Source organism: Perca flavescens, chromosome 9, assembly GCF_004354835.1.
Source record: "Perca flavescens isolate YP-PL-M2 chromosome 9, PFLA_1.0, whole genome shotgun sequence".
In the NCBI taxonomy this organism is placed as follows: Eukaryota; Metazoa; Chordata; class Actinopteri; order Perciformes; family Percidae; genus Perca; species Perca flavescens.
The window spans coordinates 23,737,646-23,760,482 of NC_041339.1; the positions used below are offsets into that span (position 1 = coordinate 23,737,646).

At 43.3% G+C, this 22,837-nt stretch overlaps 1 protein-coding gene across 3 annotated transcripts in view; it reads right to left on the bottom strand.

Annotated features, from left to right (window-relative positions):
* ptprsa (protein tyrosine phosphatase receptor type Sa) overlaps positions 1-22,837 on the bottom strand; it is a 244,961-nt gene that overhangs the window by 163,700 nt on the left and 58,424 nt on the right. For 2 of the 3 annotated variants that reach the window (XM_028587831.1, XM_028587829.1), the window contains exon 1: positions 21,183-21,729. The exons of the other annotated variant lie outside the window; for it this stretch is intronic. The gene's annotated coding sequence lies outside the window, so the exon portion shown is untranslated. Of the gene's footprint in view, positions 1-21,182; positions 21,730-22,837 lie in introns of those variants that run through there. 3 annotated transcript variants of the gene reach the window in all.

Consider the following 22,837-nt stretch of genomic DNA (forward strand, 5'->3'; position numbering starts at 1 on the left):
CTTATGTTAATAAAGCAGCTGAGTTGGGAGAAAACTGAACAAGCGGGACGCAGGGAGAAGGAGGCTACCATTATAGATCTTTTGAAATATTTGGAAAACATTTTTGCCGTGTTTGCCCAATAAGACGGATTGAATTCAATATAAAATTCACAGTGGAACAGAGAGAGAAAGATGAAAATTGACACAGGGACACCGTGAAAGGTCAACACGAGCACAGGCCCTGTACACAGCCATTTCATATCCACTAACATCCCCTCTCTTTGCCTCAATCTCTCTCTCTCTCTCTGTGAATGAAAAATTGATGAGAAGCTGACAATTTACACAAAAAGACCCCAACCAATATTCAACCTTCACTGGCACCGCTCAACGACCACTTCACATCCAACAGGTATGGTAACGATAGGTGCACTATGGAAATCCGACACACTACAGGTAACCTTTCCCTCCAGCCCTAAAAAAATGGATTGGAATAAGTCTCTTTCAAACCTTGAAAATCAAAAGAGAAGAGCAAAAATGTCCTGCGGTCCTCATCCAAGACTGTCTGCACTACAGTTTCTCAATTATACATACAGCTGCATCTGAATGTGGCGAATTTTCTACTTGCCAAAGGATATTGCAACATCAAATTTCCAAGTTTCCTCTGTGGCCCTGATGTAAAATTCTCAGATTTTTGCATTAACTTCCACAATAAGTTAACCTTCTGCCATCACCTAAAAATTAGTTTCTTCCTGCTATTTGAATGTTTTCACTACATTTGGATTTGGAAAGCAAGAAAGAAACCAGTTGGAAAGTGCATTCTTCACTCATTTCTCACAGAAGAGAGAAAAACAAACCGTTTGAGAGCTATTAAAGAAGAGCTAGAAAAAAGGTGAGATAAGACATGGGGGATAATGACCATTGAGCCGCCGCTCTTTGACCGGTGTAAAACCGTCGGAGATGTTCTGGACTCTGCCGCTGCTTGTTAATTTAAGAGAGGGGAAGTTATGGGATCATTTAGGAATGATAAGACAGCGAGATAGCAGCTGGTGAGCTGAGAGGGGGGTTGAAAAGGGGGTTGAAAAGTGTTTGACCTGCTGGTGAAGAGGGAACGCAGCAGGTTGTGCACTAGACGATGGATCTAAGTGTTTTAGCCAGTGCATCTATTTGGAAATGTGCAGATAAATTAAAACACGGATGTCGTCGAAAACATACCATCTATCTAAAAATGTATACGGGTAAGCAGTCTGAACATTTCCAAGTATGTCTATGAACTATGTGCGTCTGTGTGTGTGTCATGCACAGTAGGACTCCAAACATCTCCACTGCATTCATCTCCAATTTCAGAGCTGCTATTGTGTCCTTTAACAAATCAACATGATAACTCACAGCTACAAGTGTTTTGTTTAGCATGATCTACTCTTTGCTTCCTTAACTGAGAACAGGACTGGATTCAGCAACAGCTACTTCAACGTGAAAAGGAGAGATCAACTGTGGTTGTCAGCCGGGCTTTCGGTGTCATTAAGGTGAACATTATTTTGGCTACTGTAGTCAAATTGCATTCTTGTTGCTATTTTCCACATGAGCGCCGTTGATGAAAGAGAGAGCAAGTGATGGGGGAGGGCAAGGGACAAGGAAAGAGAGTTGGGAGAAAGCGAGCGAGTGAGTACTACGGCCGAGGAATGCAAAAGGGAAAATAAAGCTGAGGAGAAGAAAAACAAAGAGCAGAGCGGAAGAGAGACAGAGGGAGAGAGAAAATCAATACCTTGCCTTGAAGAGAGGCCTACACCAAAGGTGCAATTATGCTAAATGTGTTTTGTTTACGCGACAGCAGGCCACGGAAATTTCACAACTGGGGGGGGCCAGAGCCAAATTAAAACATTATGACTCCAGGGGATAAAAACTCAAAACAAATTTATCCAGTATTCACCATTCCACTGCACTTTTTTGGCATTTTTATAGGAACACAAGATGACATTAAGGGCAACAAAGGCCTCTATATTAAAGCGGTTTTTCTCTCTCTGACCCTTTAAGCGGTTATTGGTCCAAAAATATTGCTTTATTTCTCCCTTGCGGTGACTGCCTTGATTCACGTGGCACATTTCCTGCTCTTTTGCCTCAAACAATGTGGGCATATATGCCATATTTCAAATATAAAATGTGTGAGTTATGGCTTATGGCTCTTTGTAGTTTTGCTTATTTAAAGCCAATGTACTTGCACTTGCTACTTGTTGTCTGGAGTTTGCACATTCAGGTTTGAAAGCACTTTATTGGAAGTCGCTTTGGATAAAAGCGTCAGCTAAATGACATGTAATGTAATGTGAGTCTGGATGCTAAATATAACTGAATAGACAGCTCTAATTATAGATAACGCAAAGTAAGTTTAGGAATGGAGTACTTTCTGGTTGATTTACCTGTAAGGAGCCGGTAAATGTGAACCTACCGCCACTGCATGCCCTTGAGCAAAAGAATCAGCCCCTAACTGCTCCAGTATTGCGCTCAGCGCTCCATCTTGTCGGTCTGCTGTGAAATGTTAATGTCCAGATTTACCCTGTTTTTGTTTACCATATTCTGATGTGTTTGTTCTTTGGTGTCCCCATGTGAAGGCATTGAAAATAGATTTTGTTTTTCCAAAAGAAAATGTATGTGTATCTAACAGGCAGCTCCCAGAAGGCAATGTGTGGATCTGGATAAATGTGAAGTCAGACAGTGCTTAAAAACGTGGAAGTGTATCCTCTGCAAATATTTCTAGCTAAATAAAAGAAATGGAGACAGGAGTGTTTCACGTCGGAAAAATACCAAAGCCAATATGGGACTGAGTATGGCAATAGCTGTCAGACTATATGTGGCTGTGAAGCAACTATATACAGAATGCTTTGCATTATGTGGGATTTCAATGTGTCCAAGTTTAAACACCCACTAAACTGAAAAGAAAAAACCTTCCTACATCTTTCATCATTCACACTGGCCACTGCCATTATCCAGTCTTGGCTAACACTGGCTTACAACCCAAACAATCTGTGTGCTTCAAGAACTACATCTGAAGACCATGTGGCATGGTTGGAGCCTCAATGCGACAGCTGGGGTACCAAAACCAAATAACAACATGGCCACATTAAGGGTTGTAGTGGCAAAGGGGACGATTCTTCTTGGACTGCCATGCTGCGGAGTGCCACAAGCCTTTCGAGATGCGGTAAGTTGAAAGGGGCGAGGGTGTGAATATAGTAAAAGAAAATGCCGCCACACCATTGCACAACAACATTCCTGTCACAAGCAACCATGAAATTGTCAACAGCTGTTTGCACTGGCCGTCTTCAAAAGGGGTTCCATCTTCTTCCCAAAGACATCAATAGCAATGTCACGATACTAATCCAATCAACAGCCTCCTGTGAGGTACTGACTTGTTTGACTGTGTAAAGTCCCTGTTTGTCAAAACTGCGGCCTGCCGTGAAATCTGAGCTGACATGTGAAGGACAAGATGACTGCGTCAGGTGGCAGTCACTGCCAGTGTGCTGTTATGGATCGTCAATGCTGGGAGTGATATACCCAGTGACGATCAGCAAACTACAATACCCATCACGATTAACTCGCCGGTAACCACCACAGGCCAATTTGAGAGAGGAGAGGGAGGGAGGAGCTCGGTGGCATCATGTCGACTAAAGCCGGGCTGACATTTGCCGGCAGGAATAAAGAAACCAAAGTAAACATCAAGCAGCGTCACCTGATTTATTTTGTGGAGTGCCAGGTGATAAGTCGGGTGTTGCGCAAAGATGAAGGCAGAGGGGAAGATAACTCACCTGATGTCAACAACACTTCAACCTGACATGACATCACCCCCAGAAAATGATAAAAACACATCCTGACAAGGCAAATGATACTGCGAACATGTTGCCATGTTTACTTGATAGAAGAGCACAAACAGAATCAAACATGCCCGTAATAGTCCAAAGGCAACCTTTGAATCAGGTGAAGGCAGAAATTAATCAGATCTTGCCCCAATTGTATTCAGCACTGCAGATCACCTGTCACCTTTATCTGCGGATACTATTTCCATCTGTGGCCTTTCACCCATTTCACCCACCACAGAGTTCATCCAAAGGCAGCGACTGCAGTCGAGGCACAGTAAGCAGTAAAGGGGGCGCTGAGGTAAAAATGGGTGGATGTAATACATTAGGCCTGAAATGAGGGGGAAAGACTTTGTCATTGAAAAGGCTATAAGGGAAGATTACAGCTGTAGAGCTTGTCGCTCACATTGTTTCATCCCTCAATGGTGAGGGAGGGAAAGGGACGGGATAACAAGGAGAAGAAAGGGGGGGGGAGGGGGGCTTCTCTTGTGAGGTATCTGGCCATGTCCTTCCAACGCCTTCGCTCCCCTACCCTGCAATACGCTGACATGCTAATCCGAGAGTGGTACACAATTGCCCACAGGCAAAGTGGAGCATCATTAAAATCTGATGAGGCCCACATCAAACGATGACGTCAAAACATTAGGTCCTTCAAACTAGCAGTATTTTATTTATTTTTGGCCAACCGCTCACTATCACTGTACATAAAGTTTCCTAGTCAATGTCTCATTGTCTCTCTCATACTTTCTAAATTGCTTTCTCTCTTCTCGCTCACATGCTTCCTCCCCTCTTGTTTTCATGCACTCCTGTTCCTCCCTCTCCAGTCTTCTCCTTGACAGGGCTGGCAGCCTTGGTCTCAGAGGAATCCTTGCATCTACCCCTCCTCCTTCTCTTCCTCCAATTCTCTGCCTCCATCTCTCTCTCCTTCGTTAGAAAAAGAGCCCGCTTGTAAAGCGCGGGCACGCACGCGCACACACACACACACACACACACACACACACACACACACACACACACGCCGCCCCCCCCACCCCCTCAGCACCCAGTGTTGTGTGCCCACGCCATCCGCGCCAACAGGTCAAGTGCATGCAATCGCCTCAGCTAACAACATGCACCGACTCAGATCAAGCTAGATCAGGGGCTCTGGGTAAAAATATCTCACGCATTTGGCTGCAATTCAAAGCCAAAGTTCAAATTGGCTTTGTAGGGAAAAGGTTACTTCAGAGCGCATTGGATGCCGGTGGGCAAGGATTTGGAAACATGTTAAGCACTTCAGATCCAATCTGCATTGTCAAAAATGAACAAAAGAAGATTTTAAATTGTGTTGTATCTTGCGTGGTTGTTGAAGGGCAGTGTCCTCCTGTTTGTTATTCAAGAGTCAATTACAGTGTTTTCTTGGCCAGCAGATAAATTGAAGCCAAGAGGACTAGGGCCAAAAAGTCACCTTTAGAACAAGACTTGTGTTGGGGTGTGCAGCCGGGTGCACTTGGTGGTGGTGAATATGGAAGAAGGCTGTGTGGGGGAAATCACATGCGAGACTGTGCAGCAAGCGGATGGATAGCTTGCCCCAAACTGGCCCTCCACTCTGACCCCCACAGATGAATGGGACACAATTCTCCGTTGTTCAGCACTCATGTTTGGAAAGGGAAAGCACCTCACTACGCAGCCAAACACTCTCACACACACGCACACAGGGTTGCAGCTGTGAACTGTACACACAATTTCAAATGTGCAGACGGTTTCTGTTACAAATTACGTGACGATCACAAACTAATACAGACACATGCAGACAGTTGAGTATGCGTAATATGCAGACACACGCGCACACACGCGCACACACACACACACACACACACACACACACACACACACACACACACACACACACACACACACACACACACACACACACACACACACACACACACACACACACACACACACACACACACACACACACACACACACACACACACACACACACACACACACACACACACACAAGGGGACACCCTCATCTGTTTACAAGCTTGTGTGCCAGTGCTGGCTTCAGCTATTTAAGTGGAAAGTATCAAGTAGAGGGTCCAATTACAATCATGGCAAAAAAATATAAAGGTGCTTGAACAGGCTAATAACCACTAAAACCCCTCTAGTGGTGTAAAACCCATCAACACTCACAGTTCGGAATGCATGTGAACCGCGGCTTAATTGCAAAGTTTAACCACAATAATAGTGTGCGTGTGTGTGTGTGTGTGAGAAATGCATTTTTACGGTTGCTGTTACTTTAAGTAAGCTAATAAATCTCTATGAAGGGTTGCCGTGAAAAGATACAGGCAATGAAATTTTCACTTCACGTGAACGCCGCATGTTAAAATCCGCTGCTTATATGGCACCGGTGCCTTAACGAGCGCTATGTAACGCGGATTTCGGTGCCACTTAAATGTCTGTGCTGCTCTATGATGCTCCGAAACAGACGTTACAGGCAACAGACGCATCGCTGCATGTCACGCTAGTAAACACTAATGTCACACTAGTAAACATTAATGTTACACTTGGAATTGGGTAACGTTAGCCTACCGTTAGCTAGTAGCTGGATTAAATACGGTAAAAATGTTGACAGCTAAACTATTAAACTGTGATTGATCTGATCCGTGACTCAAACAGTGATCCGATCCGAAACGTGAGTTTTGTGATCCGTTGCACCCCTAAACCCCTCTTTACAAACGCCTGAACTGCGTGAACACAAATAAAAGCTCATTTTCCATGGTATGCCAGACATTTTTCACCACGCATGCCTTTAATCTCATTGACATCAAATTCATTAGCACACAGGAAGTTGTAATTGGTGCATATTTGGTTTTCACAGACTTGGAATGTAAATCTGAAGCAGATATGGTGGCTTTGGTAACTTTTTTTAGCAAGGCTGCAGACTTCAAATAGTGAAGAGTCTTACTCACCAACCACATTCAAATCCCCCTCTTTAACCATAAACCACAGGGTTCAAAACTATCTAACCATGACTCCACACGCAGCTGATGCCCTCTGGATTCTATCTCGTTAACAAAAGCAAAGCCTCGGACCACCACCAAGCATCATCTGCAGGCCTCTTTATGCGGATATGTGCAAGATCACACACAAGGCCCCCACAAGCTGTCAGAGGCACGGAAACACACTCACTTACATACACACAGACGGAGTCATCTTAGGTTACAGATACCTTCTGACAAAGTATCCACAGACCCGTTTTATATGCTGTAAATTTTACACAAAAGGGGGGGGGGGTCAGTAAATTTTGTGTGAAATTCCCGCTTTGAAGTGAGTGACGCACTTGAAGTGAAGGAAAATAGCTGACTTCAAAGAACGGCCCAGGTTCCTCAAGGTTCCTCCTGGCTTCTTTTTTCTTTCTTTTTTAAACATACTATGTTCAACTCCACTCTGCCTGACAGGCTTAATGTTGGCGGTCAGTGTGCAAGAAGCATTTTAGCAAAATGGTTACACTTGAAATTTGCTCCAAATGGGTTAAAGTCACTGCTTATTGCATAGAGGGGGAAAAAAACACCTTCTACCTCTCTGCAAGTATGCCCTTCTCTACAACACCACTAATACACATAATAACTATAGAGCCAAGCAAATGTTATATTGTTAAATCGATTTATTATCTTCTTTCTTGCATGCTTGCGTAAGGGATCTAGGAAAAAAAAACATTCTTCTGACAATTTCAATGCAAGCAACTCTGCATAAGCGTATCAGGTAAATGCCTAAACTTTTTAAATAAAAATTGAACTACATCCAACAGGTCAGCTCTCTTAAAAGGTCCCATGACATGGTGCTCTTTGGATGCTTTTATATAGACCTCAGTGGTCCCCTAATACTGTATCTGAAGTCTCTTTCCCGAAATTCAGCCATGGTGCAGAATTACAGCCACTACAGCCAGTCCCACAATGAGCTTTCCTTGGCATGTGCCATTTCTGTGTCTGTAGCTATTGAGGAGGAGAGGGGGGGGGGGCAAGGTGGAGGGTGGGGGTGTGGCCTTGACCAACTGCCACTTTGCTCATTTGAAAGCCATGATGTCTCTCTCTCATGGGTGGGCCAAATTCTCTGGGCGGGCAAAGCGAGAGAGAGAAAGAGAAAGGGGAGGTAACCTTGCTCCTTAAGACCTCATAAGGAGATATATATAAGATACCCAGGGCTCCGTTTACACCTATCGCCATTTCTAGCCACTGGGGGACCATAGGCAGGCTGGGGAAACGCATATTAATGTTAAAAAACCTCATAAAGTGAAATTGTCATGCCATGGGACCTTTAAGAAACACATGTTGTCTTCCCAACCAGCCTTACCAAGTTCAAAAGCTGCAGGTGGCCACAAAGTTTTTCACAGAAGAAAACTTTGGATGAAAATGCCAATATGCAAGTAGAATAAAACATAACAAACTGCCTTTGACTGAACATAAATAGGACGCCCCAGCTCATGTCTCATCTCCACAGTTCCCTTTTAATATTTGGATTCCATATGACACAAACAGAGGCAAAGGCCACCATCAATCATGTATAAAGCTGCCTTCCTTTTTTCGTTGAGTGTCTGCCTGCACTGATGCCAGGCTGTCCTTCGTCACACATGCCATTCCTATGCAATTCTCCCAAAGGCGTCAGCCAAACAAGACCCCTCTGTGATTTACAATAGAGGGGCCCACTTCATTATTAACACAGGCTCACAGCCTGGGGGTCACACCATTACCTCCACATGGGGGTAGATGCCACAGGCAATGGTTGGTCTCTCTGTGTTGTAAAACAACACGTTGTTAAAATGATAGATAAGGTATAAGTTCAGGCTCCGGGCAACCTCTGAGTCCTTAAACAAGCTAAACAATAGCTGTGTGGTTGACCAAGGCCTCAATCATTGTATAAAGCAAAACGGATCATTTAATGTGGTTATTTCAGAGAACTGCACACATATGCAATATAAAATCTGTCATTTGGTGCCAACTTATCCAAAGCATTTTATACTACCATAAATGCACCAATTTTTAGAATGAGAACGTAGGAGACTGTCACAGCCTACTCAGTATGCAGTAGAAAACAAATCCCTTAAACCCACAGTGTTGGTAGTATGTTGCACCATTAAGTCACACAGGTTCAGACTACACTTTCCTGCAATATACCTCATATTGCTACACTGTAATCAGCACATCAGCACACCCAGTGCTGTGCAAACGAGGTAACTAAAACTGAGTTAGATGGGCAGATAAATGATCTTGTTGGCTGGAACGGGTTTTAGCCTGGCCAGTTAGGCATATCTCCTCTGGCATCAAAGCCTCTCCCAGCCCTGGCACAGGCATCACCCGCAGCAGTTGGCAAGCGGGGCGACGGCCATCTTAGTGATTGCAGAATTGGGAGCACCCCTGTGTGTCTCAAAGATAGTTTGGCTGTAGTTTAAAAAGCCACTAAACCCCAATCTGCTCCTTCCTATTTTTGCCCTTATGGTATATCCCTGGAGGGCACTGTTTCAAATTCATTAGTGCTCCTTTATCTCCATGAAAATGGGAGACCCTCTGCTTTCCATCTACCTCCTGTTTCTAAGCTGCAGTTCTCTCTCTCTCTCTCTCTCTCTCTACTACACTACACTACACTAACCCAAGGGCAAGTATGGTGATGTAAACAGCAACCCCCATTTCCATGCCAGACCTGCTTTTGTCTTCCCTTCTGTCCCTGTGTTTTACTCCACTATGTTGAGACTACAGATTGGGGGCTGTACAATGACAAATGTCAAAGGGGCTGCCTTGGGGGGAGATGGATTTATCTCCAGATACTCCCCACCCATCCCTTTGGCTAAAATACTGAGTCACAGCAGTGGACAGGGAGCATCCTTGCCTGGCTTCAAGTCTTTAGCTTTGGGCTCACATTTTAGCTTTGTAGCTGACACTTTTACTTAGAATAACTTATAATGAGCATGCGAATACTGCAGACGGTGCATTTGCTCAAGGACACTCACCAAAAGGTGTAGACACATTTAGCAGACGGCCGACCGTTGACAGAAAACCCCGTTGATATGATCAGTCGCGTCCCCGAGGTCCAAAAACTGCCGCGGGACACACTCACCCAACACCAACTTGAGAAACGTAATACGTCTTGATAACAGCAGGCGGCGCTACTCTGTATTGTCGCCCAAGAAACAAAAACCGGCAGCTGATAGGACGAACGAGTCACATAGATTTGTTTTCTCTGGAAATTCAGAATCCCATCTCATATTGTACTAAAATAGTTCACTAAAACATGTGTCTGAAAACATTTTAAGCGAGAAATAGGCCGTGCAGTTGCTGAATCGGTCTTCATTTCAGATCGACAAAGGTCAGTTTAAAAGATTTCCATCAGATTTTGAGAGACTCTAGTCACCTCATTCCGCTCGTCATTTCCGGGTGAGTCCCGATGGCCCTGCCGCCGACCGAACACGTCAGGTCGGCCAAAATGAACGCCGACAGCCCCTCAGACGGACAACGGCACGGGACACACCGAACAGATTTGAGTCACTGACCTCGCCAGACTGTCCCACGGCCGATAATCGGCCTGGTGTGTCAGCACCCTAAGAATCACTGGGATCAAACATTCAAATATGTTCTTGTAACTCTTACCACTAGATACCTTGTGTTTCTGAAAAACTGTACAGTATTTTAGCATTATGACTTCCAATTGTATTGTTAAGTGCATTTTGCAACTGTGTTTGGTTTTTTCAAGTACAATTATCTGTCTGCTTCCTGACACCTGATAGATCTTCATATATGATGCCAGATGTCCCCTATCTCTGAAGTGCATTTCTCTTCTAGTTTCCACTTGGTGGCATCACGCAGCAAGCATAATCAGAGCAGCGCTGGCTCCCACTTCCCTCGGTGTCAACACTATCTCCCCGTATCAGCGGCAAATAGACAGACTCTGATAACAGCCTTATTTATTTCCCTTTAAAAACTCCATCTACTTTACTCCAAATCTGCTTGCCCAACTTTCACTGGATTAAACTAACAGGTGACTGCATACATTTTACATTTCATACTGGAGGGATTTAAACAATACTTAGAATGTGCAGGTAGTGGGTCAGCATCCAGGACATTCCCACAAGAGTTGTGGCTATTGATGAACAAAACTTGCTATTGCATGGATAACTGACATATGGTTACATGACAATCTCTCAAAGCCGAGACACCCACTAAGTGTTGTTTAACTTGATTCCTGTCTCAGTATTGACCAGAGTGATAAATAAGCTTGTTTCACCACTCATGTTATAAGACAGACATCAGAATGTCAAACAGTCTTTATACCAATTGGGACATTCCAGGCAAGGCCAGTAACATGTAATGCAGATTTAACTGGGTAACCGTGACCCTCTCACAGCAGTAGCATTATGAGTCTCAATAATGACCCTGTTAACTTGCTGTTTCTGAAAACGTGTCTGAGATGCCAAATCTCCTGTCCCATTGTCTAGCGACCACCTGGCCAACATCTCTACAGCCATTGCAATAAGTCAGGCACCTTTTAAATTACAAGACTTGAATGCAGTCTTGTATCCAAAAGAAATTGTATTCCTATGGTTCATAATCAGCTACTCTGCTCTCTTCTGTCACAAACCACTACAAACCTCTAACAAAAACACAAAATAATATAAAGCGGTTTAGTGTCCAAGACAATCTTCCCTCTGGTACAAAAGCCAGATGGAAAAAAATTATATCTCCAAAACCATTATTCTGCCATGGATTTGATCCATAAACAAAAGGGTGACAGCAGCAAGGGGGAAACCCCCCACCCTCTGGTAGTGCTAATCTCCCAAACGGTGGTTGGTATCTCTGATTGCTAGGTTGTCATTCTTCCCCCAGCCTCCACCACTTTTTAATCAGGATTATCTTCTCGGACACTGAGACTCAAGAGTTAATTAGGGGTCCAGTCACTGCAGGGGCTAAAGCCCTATTGGAATTGTTAAGATTATTTTATTCTTCTTCTGTTCTAAATTATTTTGATCTCAGAGTCTGCAAAACCCAGAGCAAACAAACAGGAGAGACTGCAAAAAAAACATATCCAGTAACATCATGGTAGTACTCTGACAACCAATTTGATGTGTTGGTCAATACTAGAGAAAGCACAGCCTAGCTAAAAAAAAACTTTAAAAAAAAAACTAGCATTGTATGTGGAGTGGGTACTTAGTTAAATGCTGCAGTGTCAAGGTTCTTTAGAATAAATGTCATAATTTGCTGTGTGTGAATGCATGAGCATTTCCTTATACACAAACACACCTATTGTAAAGCAGCCTGTTGTGATGCATCTTCCTCCCAAAAAATAAATGTCAGGGAACAACAAAATATTGAACTTCTCAAAAAAGAAAGGAAAACGCCAGGTTGCCCACTCTGTTTCCTGTCAGCTGGAATACAGTGTCTCCATTTACATACAAATGTCACCTTCCATCTTCCCAGGGGCTGGGGAAGGTTTTACTCTCTCCACCATGACGCGCTTGACAAACCTTTCTGCTCCGTCTGGGAGACAAGCTTGTGATGCACAGTGAGAAAGTGAGAGGAAACTCAATGCATTTTGCCTCTGGTGCCTTTTCTCTCTGTCTTCTTTCTCTTTTACGCGCCACTGGTACGCTGTAATTTGTGTATCCAGACTGGAGTGCATAGGCTTTGTTCCATTTTACTGAAAGATGAGGCACCGTGCTGTTTGAAAAGGCACCCAGCCTGCCGGAATTGTAATTACTGAGGAGGCCTTATGATTAGGCTTTTCGATGAAGGGGTTTTGTAGTGGTGGGGGAATTATTAATACAAAATGAATGATTGCAGTGAGCCAGACTACAAACGGAGAGGGTAAAATGAGAACACCTAAAAATGGTGTGACAACGAGAGTCTTGTAGTAAGGGAGATGATGGTATCATCTGCATACAAAACAACCATCACTGGCTCAGAATGCCCAACATGGCAGTGATGCTTATATTCCCAGGCAGCCATTTTATGTGGTTAAGTGGCCCACATAGTGATTCCGCGCCATGTCTTATAAACCAGGACGCGTATCCCCTGATGCATAGGGATGAACAATCAGTCTGACAGGCAGGTAGTTACTCCTTCTTAACCCCGGCTAGTGCTGAGTGATGCTACAGAACAGCAGGCACCCTCCCTTTTCTCTTCCTCCCCTGCTTCCCTCTTTCCATGTCTCCTCTCCTCTCTGTACCCTTCCTCACTCTCTCCTCATCTCTCTCTTTTTCTCTAGCCTCCTATTTTCCGCACACTCTTCATTATTCTCTTTCCTCTCTTTATCCCACCTCCTTTCTCTATTCCTATTCACTGGCTCCCTCTCTCTCCCTCTCCCTCCCTCCGTCCCTCCCAGAGGCCGATGTTTCCTTGCTTGCATTACACACAATTACTTCCATCCATCAATTATCTGCCTACTCCTCTTTAGCTAGCCCACTTCCCTTTCTCTACTCTATGACAACAACCCCCACTATCCTGCATACACGTTTCTTTGCGACCCCCATGTCTCACCTCCCACCCCTCGAGGCAGCTGAGTGTCTCTCCCCACACGCTTGTTCTCCTTCCCCTTCTACTCCTTTCTCTTCCCCCAAAGCTCACCCCTCCTGTAGCCCCTCCTCATACCAGATGTCCCTAAAGTTTGGGTGAGGGTGTGCATGTGTGGAGAAAGCAGGAACAAAAGGACAGGGTGGTGGATTGGGGGGCAAACGGATGGATGGGTGTGGGGGATCCTCTGAATGGGCCAAGCCATCTTGCCCTTGGCTTTCTGTGTGTGCACAATAAGCACCATCAGATTAACAGCTTTTGGAACACACACACAAAACCACTTACCTCTCTTATAACTATTTCACACTGAAACAGCAACTTGGGAAAAGCTCATGTTTGGTGTGAATTAGTCAAAGCAGGCTATTGGATCAGTGTCTTTGAGTCTTATCATAACCAGGATGTTATGAAAGTCAGACACTTCTCTGTTTATTTATGAATACCATGTGCCTCTACTTACAGTAGTTGGCTGCACTTTGAGTTTTTATCACACTAGGACTAACATGATTCTGGACCCAAAGTCACATTGACTTTTCATATAGTAACTGAATAAATAAAAACTGTAAATAAAGTGGCATTTGGCACATTTAGAAAAACTGCCAAGCTGCTCTTAAATACAGTACTGCAAGCAAACAGTATCCTAAGATCACTTGTTTGCTGTATGGCATTTGCAGTTGGAGGAGCTCAGCTTGTGAGTTCTGGTGGGAGGAAGCAGCAGAATCAGAAATAAATCAATTATTGACAGTGTAGACAGTGAAAGTGATAGGTGTAAGAGGGGCAGTTTTCTTTAGCCACCATTTAAATCAAACTGTCCAATTAACGAAGAGCCAATCACACGGTTAATTAAAGGCGCTCTAATAAATATTGAGCTGACACCAAGTACAGAGAGCATGGGAAGGTATGTGACCTTGCTTACAAGTTGGCTGTCATGCAATTATCTTGGCAAAGTGTTCAAAAGTGTATCACCTCACAAGGCACAAACAGCTCAAATTATAGTGTAGGCACAAACAGAAATGTTTTTGGAAACTATTGCACTCTAACCCATCCTTCACAACTACACTTCATGCAGATGGCTCAACAGGCTGGTGTGGACCATCTTACGGTCTGCATGAGCAGCATTTCAATGAGCTAAATGCAACCTGTTTGAACCCTTAGGGCGTAAGAATTGTGGTCTTTAGCCCCCACCCTCCTGCGTGCGCGACACACACACACACACACACACACACACACACACACACACACACACACACACACACACACACAAAACCTCAGAGGGGTCAAACTACCAGGGCACAGGGCAGCCGTTCCTGCGAGACCTAGATTGCAAAGAGGAGGAGGAGGCAGACACCCCAAGGGGAACCTCTGTGCATTAATCTGGGGGAGAGCAGCTGGTAATCACACTTCACATAGAAACAGCCCAACAGCAAGCATCAGGAGACGACCAGAAGAGATGCAGACAGAGAGACAGGATCAGACACATCCATTTGATGCCTGTCCCAGACCGGGTGTTAATTACTTCTCACCATGAAACAGCAGTTCACATTAACTCCATAACCATAAAGAGGATGGGATCAGGGCCAGAGGGAAAGGAGCGTGAATGGGTGCTTGTGCGACTACAGCAAGGTTTGGTATAGTAACCTCTCGGGCTTTAACAAAGTATGCACTATGTTTGTTCAAGTGTGTTGTATCTTGAGGGAGACAGAGTAGAGTGAAGTGGGAGTAGCAGGCATCAACAGAAGGTCTGCTACTGCTCATCGTCAAAAGCAGATTACTGTCACTTCATTAGAAAGAGCTGGAGCGAATCATTTTTATAAAACCTGAAGGTACCAAGGGAACGGGCAGGAGGCTGGGGAGGTGACAGTGTGTTGATGTATTCCCCTAGGCTTTACCAGATAGTCTGGCAGGGATTAGTGGAGTCTATGTGTCTGAGGGGCTACCTTCACTTCTGCACACAATAACTTGACGACTGCAAATACTCCGATTAGGACTCCACTTCTACCTGGCACATTTGAGGTGATAAAAGGGCAAAGAAAAAGCATGAAACGTATAAATCTCATGTGTAAATGCACTAAAGACACATTTAAGCTCTGACCCAACCCTCCCAATAGCAGAAATGCATTATACAGTCCATTCCAAAAGTAAATAAGCAACTTAGATCTAAAAGATTTTTTTTTTTTGCATATGGATCCGATCTGGATTCATATGCAAGAGTGACAGAAAAACAGACAGGAACACTGAGTGAGGGAGATATAGGGATGAAGAAAAGCCAAGAGTGATCAAACCGAATGAGCCTGACAGTCAGCCAAGACGCATGGCGGACTTAAACTCAGCTAGAGACGGATCAATCCTGCTGAGTTCATACGCCTTATCATAGCCTCGTCTTATCTGGCTCCTGCCTCTTAACATGCATCACCTCTGCCCAAAACCTTTGCTGGCAAGTTTCGGAGTGCTGTCCTTTTGAGTTCAGGAGAATCGGTGTGTTAATATGACTTGTGGGTGCTGCTGGGAGGGTCATGGCCATTTCTTACCTCCAATAAGGTCTGCTGAGGACAGAGCTACCAATTTTAGACCCAAGCAGAGCCGAATTAACCATTAGGGCAGCTGGTCACTTGCCCAGGGGCACAGGACATCTAAGGGGCCCTGGGCTCTCTCAAATATTACGTTAGATCACATTATAAACGCAGTCCTCACTTTCCTAATTATATGCGGATTTTTGCAACCCGTTCCATCAAAATATGTTAAATCACGTCAAAAACAGGGTCTGTAGCTTCCTGCATAGCGAGCGAGAACGAGCTGTCACAGACGGTGGTAAAGTTGGTTTTATATTGGAAGGTCAAGCTGAATAATAGATTTTTCGAATGTGTCGAATATCCAACGTCCAATATAAAACCAACTTTACCACGGTCTGTCACAGCGAGTCTGCTGCGGTGTGGTGGCACTGCATCCCGGCAAAGACTGGAGCAATTGAGCTGCACCCCGAGCCTATGATAGTGAAGTCAGTTTCCCCAGGTGAAGTTTAAAACACACATTTAATTTAAAATTTATTTGTAATGAATGTAATGTATGGTAAAGGCGAATCAGCATCAACAACGGCGCGTCTATTACGTTAGCCAAAAATCGAATCTCTCCCTCGTGATTTGTAGAGCTCTAAGCCCTTTGATTAGTTTTGATATTAGTAAAAACAACAACAGCATAATACAAAATATTAAAAACTGGCATGTTTGAATTCATAACGTTTACAGAGGGTCGCCGTTTCGGTGGCGTTACGTTACAACACACTACACAGTGCTTGCTGAGGCCGATAATTTGTATTCAAATTCTGAGTAGTGCACAGGAGGAAGAGAAGGAGGGAAATGAAGAAGAAGGCAGTAAACTGGAGAGACCAGGCAGGTCAGAGCAGGAGAAGACCACACCACAGAATGAACTGTGAAGGATGAAGAGGAGGCTGCAGATTCAGAGAGAGGGACAGAGGCAGAGAGTGATCAGGAGGATGAAGATGACAGGGAGGAAGAGGAGGCTGTAAATTCAGAGAGAGAGACAGAGGCAGAGAGTGATCAGGAGGATGAAGATGACAGGGAGGAAGAGGAGGCTGTAAATTCAGAGAGAGAGACAGAGGCAGAGAGTGATCAGGAGGATGAAGATGACAGGGAGGAAGAGGAGGCTGCAGATTCAGAGAGAGGGACAGAGGCAGAGAGTGATCAGGAGGATGAAGATGACAGGGAGGAAGAGGAGGCTGCACATTCAGAAAGAGGGACAGAGGCAGAGAATTGTTCATTAGATCCCTAGTGCTGAGAGTGCACATTCACAATTGGAGGCTCTTCAGTGATCCTCTAATGCATGTAATGGTTGGAAAATAACAACTACAATCTCTCTTGGCTATCATTTACTTACCTTGTCTAATTTACAGTAATCAGGAAAAGCACAAGATGTGGTGTTTTGAAGCAGAAAGAGAGAGTTTTTCTGGGTAGCTTCAGCTTGCAAATGCTTGCCCAGACAAAGGTCTAAAGCTGACATGTTTCTAAATTCAAAAACACATAGTAAGGCGTTAACATGGAACAAAAAAAAATGACAAACCAAGCCAAAAGCACAAAGATAAGTTTCATTTCATAGTTTCTTATTTTGTTGCTCTACATTCTGGTTTGGTGAAAGCAGCACACTGTATGTTTACAGACTCTGAGACACAAAATGATGGTTCAGGCTTGAGGGCTGCAATAATTACTTTTCATGATAGGAGAAACTCCACAGCTCATATTAGCTACAGTTAAATTTAAAAAAAGGCACTACTGTACTTTTGTTGCCAAAAGTTGTTCTTGGAAATGTAAGAAACCAACTACTAATATAATGCATGGAAAATTATTATTATTATTATTAGTAGTAGTAGTAGTAGTATTACAGTGTAAGAGTAGTGCACAGTTTAAGTAAATGCAAATAAAAGGCATTAAAGATTATGGATAACTGAGGCCACAAACAGATCCCATTGTTTTGTTAAAACAAAGGAGTTCCAGGATTCTAGCTAAAACCAGGCCAAGTTATCCTGTGGCTTAAAGGTATATGAATAGAGTACACTATATTACATAATATTGTCATGAAGCATTGGTAGTCAGCAGAACCTTATATCTAATGCATAACTGCCGTATCCAAGGACATGGGGTTTACTTCTTACTGTAGGTTTTAATACATGTGCAATGATGTTCCACGATCTATCCATTGTGTGCATATTAGCTTTTATGCTATGAACTTGTTACATTTTACTTTCATTGAGTGTTTCCCCATTCTGGTTATGTGGCAATAAAAGAAATGTGCATGACAAAGGACGGCTAATCCACAAATCAAAGAGGAGAGGAGGGGACACTTTACAAGAAACACTGCCTCCTGTTTTCACAACCAGACTAATTGCACCTTGTGTTGCTGGAAGAGCACTGATTTAGCACTCGGAGCACATTAAAATGAATAAACACAATTAGCTGTGAGTGCAACAGCGCCTCTGCACAGCGCACATTTCTCTCTGCGACAACTCACTTCAGAGCAGCGGTTATTAACTGTGTTGTTGCGTCAAGTGCAATGTGACTAATTGCAAAGCACTTGATGCCACCAAAATGCTACTAATTTGAATTTGAATTAAAGGGTGGTAAAACAAAAAAATTGGTTGACTGTGCAACTGTAGGCCTAAAAGTCTTGAACGAAGGGCTTGGCATATATGTTCAGTACCGGTGCACTATTTGCGGATTCATGTTTTGCTCTCATGACTGTTTAACATTATATTACCACAGTGTGAATTCAAAATAGAGGTGCAGTAATTGAAGAGATACAAGTTATTAATAAGAGTTCATCCTTCATTGTTACATTGTTTAATACTGTATATCTGTATATGCGTTTTTGAGCATGTGTGACTTTTGCAGAGCTCTAATTTTGACACTTGAAAATGTTTTACTGGTTGCAAGTTTCAGTTTCAGTGCAGCATCTGGAAAATCTCTGATGAGAAAAAGCTCTTAGAGTATTAAGAGCGCTGCTTGCTTTGCCTCTATAAAAATCCAATAGCTTAAGTTGGTTGTATGTCAAACTGTCAAAAATGCCCTTGATGTCAAGAACACCAAAGAACAACAACTACAATAAACAGTCAGAAAGAAGACAACTTTTGAACTTCCCTGAAGTCAAATGCGTGATTATATACATAGCTTGCAGTCAGCATGTGAGGCCTGTAGCTATCTAGAATCTCCCTCTCTTCCCCCCTTTGATCCCCTTAGAAATGAGAGAGAGAATACAGCCTACTGTTGAGGTAGGGGAAATATAAGAAAACAGCTCAGAAAGTAATAATTGCAAAGGAAATGAATTTCAAAACCCAGAGGAGGACACTTCTTCAAGACCTCCATACATTGGGGCACATATATATATCCGGGGCACAATTCAATTAGCTTTTCTTCCAAGTGTAGGGAAAGAAGCTCTGGGGAGAAATCAAAAGTTTTGTCCAATAAAAGAAGTTTTTAACGATGTGATGATCTCACTGCCCCGTCCGCCTCCACTATTCATTACCACTGCTTACAAGCTTGCCACCCACAAAGGCATCGATCTACGATTTCTACGGACATAAAATAAATAAAGTAAGTACAATTAAATAAAACAGCCCATTGCTGATGCAGCTGTGACAGACATGCCGTCTCGGTCAGCCGACTGTGCCTGGCAGCTTATCCTTAACATTTTTATTGCCTTTTGTCTTTCTTGCCCAGTTATTTGACAGTGATCACGGGTGATAAATTGTTCAATTAAAGCCACATTAAGAATCCTGAAGACACTTGACGCACAGCCTCTTGGTATACGTGTTGTCCAATTACTCTGAAGGACAAGACTCCTTCTTGCTACTGACAATCAACATGTGACTCTCATCATAAGACAAATGGGTTTATTTATACAACCTAGCAGGCTGATTGAATGCTGGAGTGCAAGACTGATGATTTGGAGTTACGCCATAGGTAAAATCTGAATCTCATTGTGTTCATTTTTTTTAAGAATAGCAGAATAGAATACAAATTCTCCACCAGGTTAGGAAATTGTCTTAAGTTCACGAAGATATGAAATAGGCGCAACAAATGAAAGTAAATACCACTAACTGGTAGGTATAACTTAATTAATTGTCTATCATCTGCCTTTTTCAGCTTGACTCCCTGGTCCTGACCCTGACCTCTGAACTCCCTAAATTTCAAGATACTTCTCTGCTATTTTTTCAGGAACAAAAACAACAGTGTTTGAACTCGCCTGTTCAGCGAGCTGCAGTAAATGAAATGCATTACTAATCTTTTTTTGGCTTGCAGTTGCTTGTGGGGTGGGAGGGTGAAGAGAATTGGGGGGGGAGGGTGGGGGGGTATGTTGCCTGGGGAGGGTTTAGCCTTAAATGTTCTGATAAAATTAAGATCCATTGCAATTCAAATTGGACTCACTTGACTTACTGTAGCCTGCTGTTACAAAAGAAGAATGAAGAAAAGAAAAGTCATGGCCTGAAGCTGTATCTAAACTTTCCAACACAATCAGACAAAAGTTACTTCTCAAGGCAGACGATTTACCGAACAAAGTAGTAATGGTGAAAAATTAAAAGGATATTGATTGTACAGACATCAGAGAAATTGCTGAAAGAAGCTCTTCATTAAAAAGAAAAATAGCTCCAATCAATTGTAATCAACTCCACACAAAGCTCTGCAGACACACTACTAGCAGAGAAAATCCTTCACACATCATTTATGGGAATCTTACTGTGTTTTATTGATACGGTCTTTTCTTCTCGACTTTTTATTAGTAACATAAACAAGCAACATAGACTAACTGTTTTAAGGACTATTGCGTAGCACTGGAATTTGTGATGAAAATCGCACACCAAGTGTTTAGAAAAATAATGTTAGCATGTTGGCCAAAATCTCCCCAGAAAGGAGGCTCAGAGATGGATCTGTGTATGTGGAGTCCAGGATGTGATAGAGTTAGGGAACCTCTGCATCAGGACAAAACCGTTAACCGCAATCTTCCCGTACAGCAAACGCAAAGAAACTTAAGTTGACGAAAAAATCAGGGCAAATAGGCTACATTTATTTTAAAACACATTCTGCACGACATATATTTTTCTTTTTTCCCGGAGCAGACTTTTGTCTACTTGCATGGAAAAGACAGATACAACAGTCCAGCATGATGGCAGAGTTGAAAAAGAGTTGTAGGCTATAGTTCTGTCCTTCCCCCCGCCGCCACTCTTACCACATTTACTTACTTTATATCTTTAGCCCGCTCTCTAAACTCATATCAAGCATTTCGAGAGTTGATAAGAAGAAAAGTTGCACAAACTTACTTCATCGGCGTGAGAAAGGGCTTTCTGAAACTACCCCCTAGTTTGTTTACGGGGGACAGCTTTTCAAATCCGTATTCTTTGTGGGTGAGCCGTCGTATTCCCTCAGAAAGACAGTTACTTTGCATCCCCGACGGTAGAAAAAAAACAAACAAAAAACACAGCTATATTCCACTTTCTTGAGCAGCAGAGCAGTCACTTGTTAACGGAGGGAACGAGTAGAAAACACTTCTATTATTCCCTTTGCGTTTGTATTCCTGTCCCCCCCCCCCTCCTGCATGCAGGTCAGACGCTCCGAGTCAGAATCTCCTCAGTGAACGAAAAAGAAAATAGCCTATAATAATCCGTGCGCGACACCGCCGCGCGCGGATTTCCAAATGTATAGCCTATCTCTTTATTGGTGTCTCTCGTTATCTCCGCGTCCCAGGTTTTGGATCCTTTCTTCCTAAATCCACCTCGCACGGACTGGGGGTGGGGAGACAGGAGTCAAATACCCCCCTTTCTCCCTCCCGTCTATTGCAGTGAAAAAATACTGAGCCTTGTGCTGCGTTCAATGCCGCCTCATAAACTTCGTCCGTTGACTTCTCCGGAATCGTAAATCCTACCAACCTGGTGCGTTCACGCACGTTTAGTCGGAAATCATAACACAATTGGACCTGTAACGAAACGAGTTACTGTGGCTGATCTTTTATTTTCATAAATCTGTGCTGCCATGGCACAATGAAGAGAAGACAAACATACAGAGCAATGGTGCAGTGACATAAAGCACTGAGTATAGAAATACATTTGGAAAGATATTTCACTATGTCTATCTTGTTGCTTTTAAATGTAGCCTAAAAGTTACGTGTCTAAGATACAAACATCTAGGCTAAAGTTATAAACTACAAGAGCCTGATTTGCAATAAAAAAAATAAAATCAATTGAATTAAAGGGGATCTATACCGTTTTATTTTTTTAGCTTAATTTACCTTAACTGAACAGCTCTGGAGTCACTGGAATGGTTGTATGACTTTTTTTTTTGAGTTGAATGGTGGTCGTCACGCTCCCCCCTAGCACTTGTGAGCGGAAAACCCACCCTTGCAACTTTCGCCTGCCGAGCCGCCGGCCTCAGCATCAGGAAGTATGGCGTGATATCAGGTCTCGTGATGTAACGAATTGCTTCGCGGCACTGCACGCATACACCCATTCAGGAACCGGCTAACAAGGTAGCGATGGAGTTTTTCACACTATCATCATGGCTGAGCTGGCAAAAAAGAAGCAGAAAGCTAGGATAGCGTTGTCGGAGGAACAGAGAAAGGGGAAACGGACTGACCGAGCGAGGAGTCAGACATGAGTAAACACAGGAGCTGCCAAATATCTATTCCAAAGCTGTAGGGGGAGCTCTATAGCGAAACCTGCGAGCAAAAAGTGTGAAGAAATGGCCGAAACTGCATAGCGTCCCTTTAAATCATAATTTTTGATGTTCTATAAATAGTCATGAAATTGCATGCAAAGGAGTAAAATGTGTGACCACTTTCCACTGTCAATACCAAGCAGTGTTATAGATAAAAATAAGCCTAGGCTACTTAATAGCAAAATATTTGTTATACAGTCTGTAAGCTGCACATCAGCTACAAGGCTGGAACAAACAATTTGGAAAAGTTACTTAGTTTTAATTG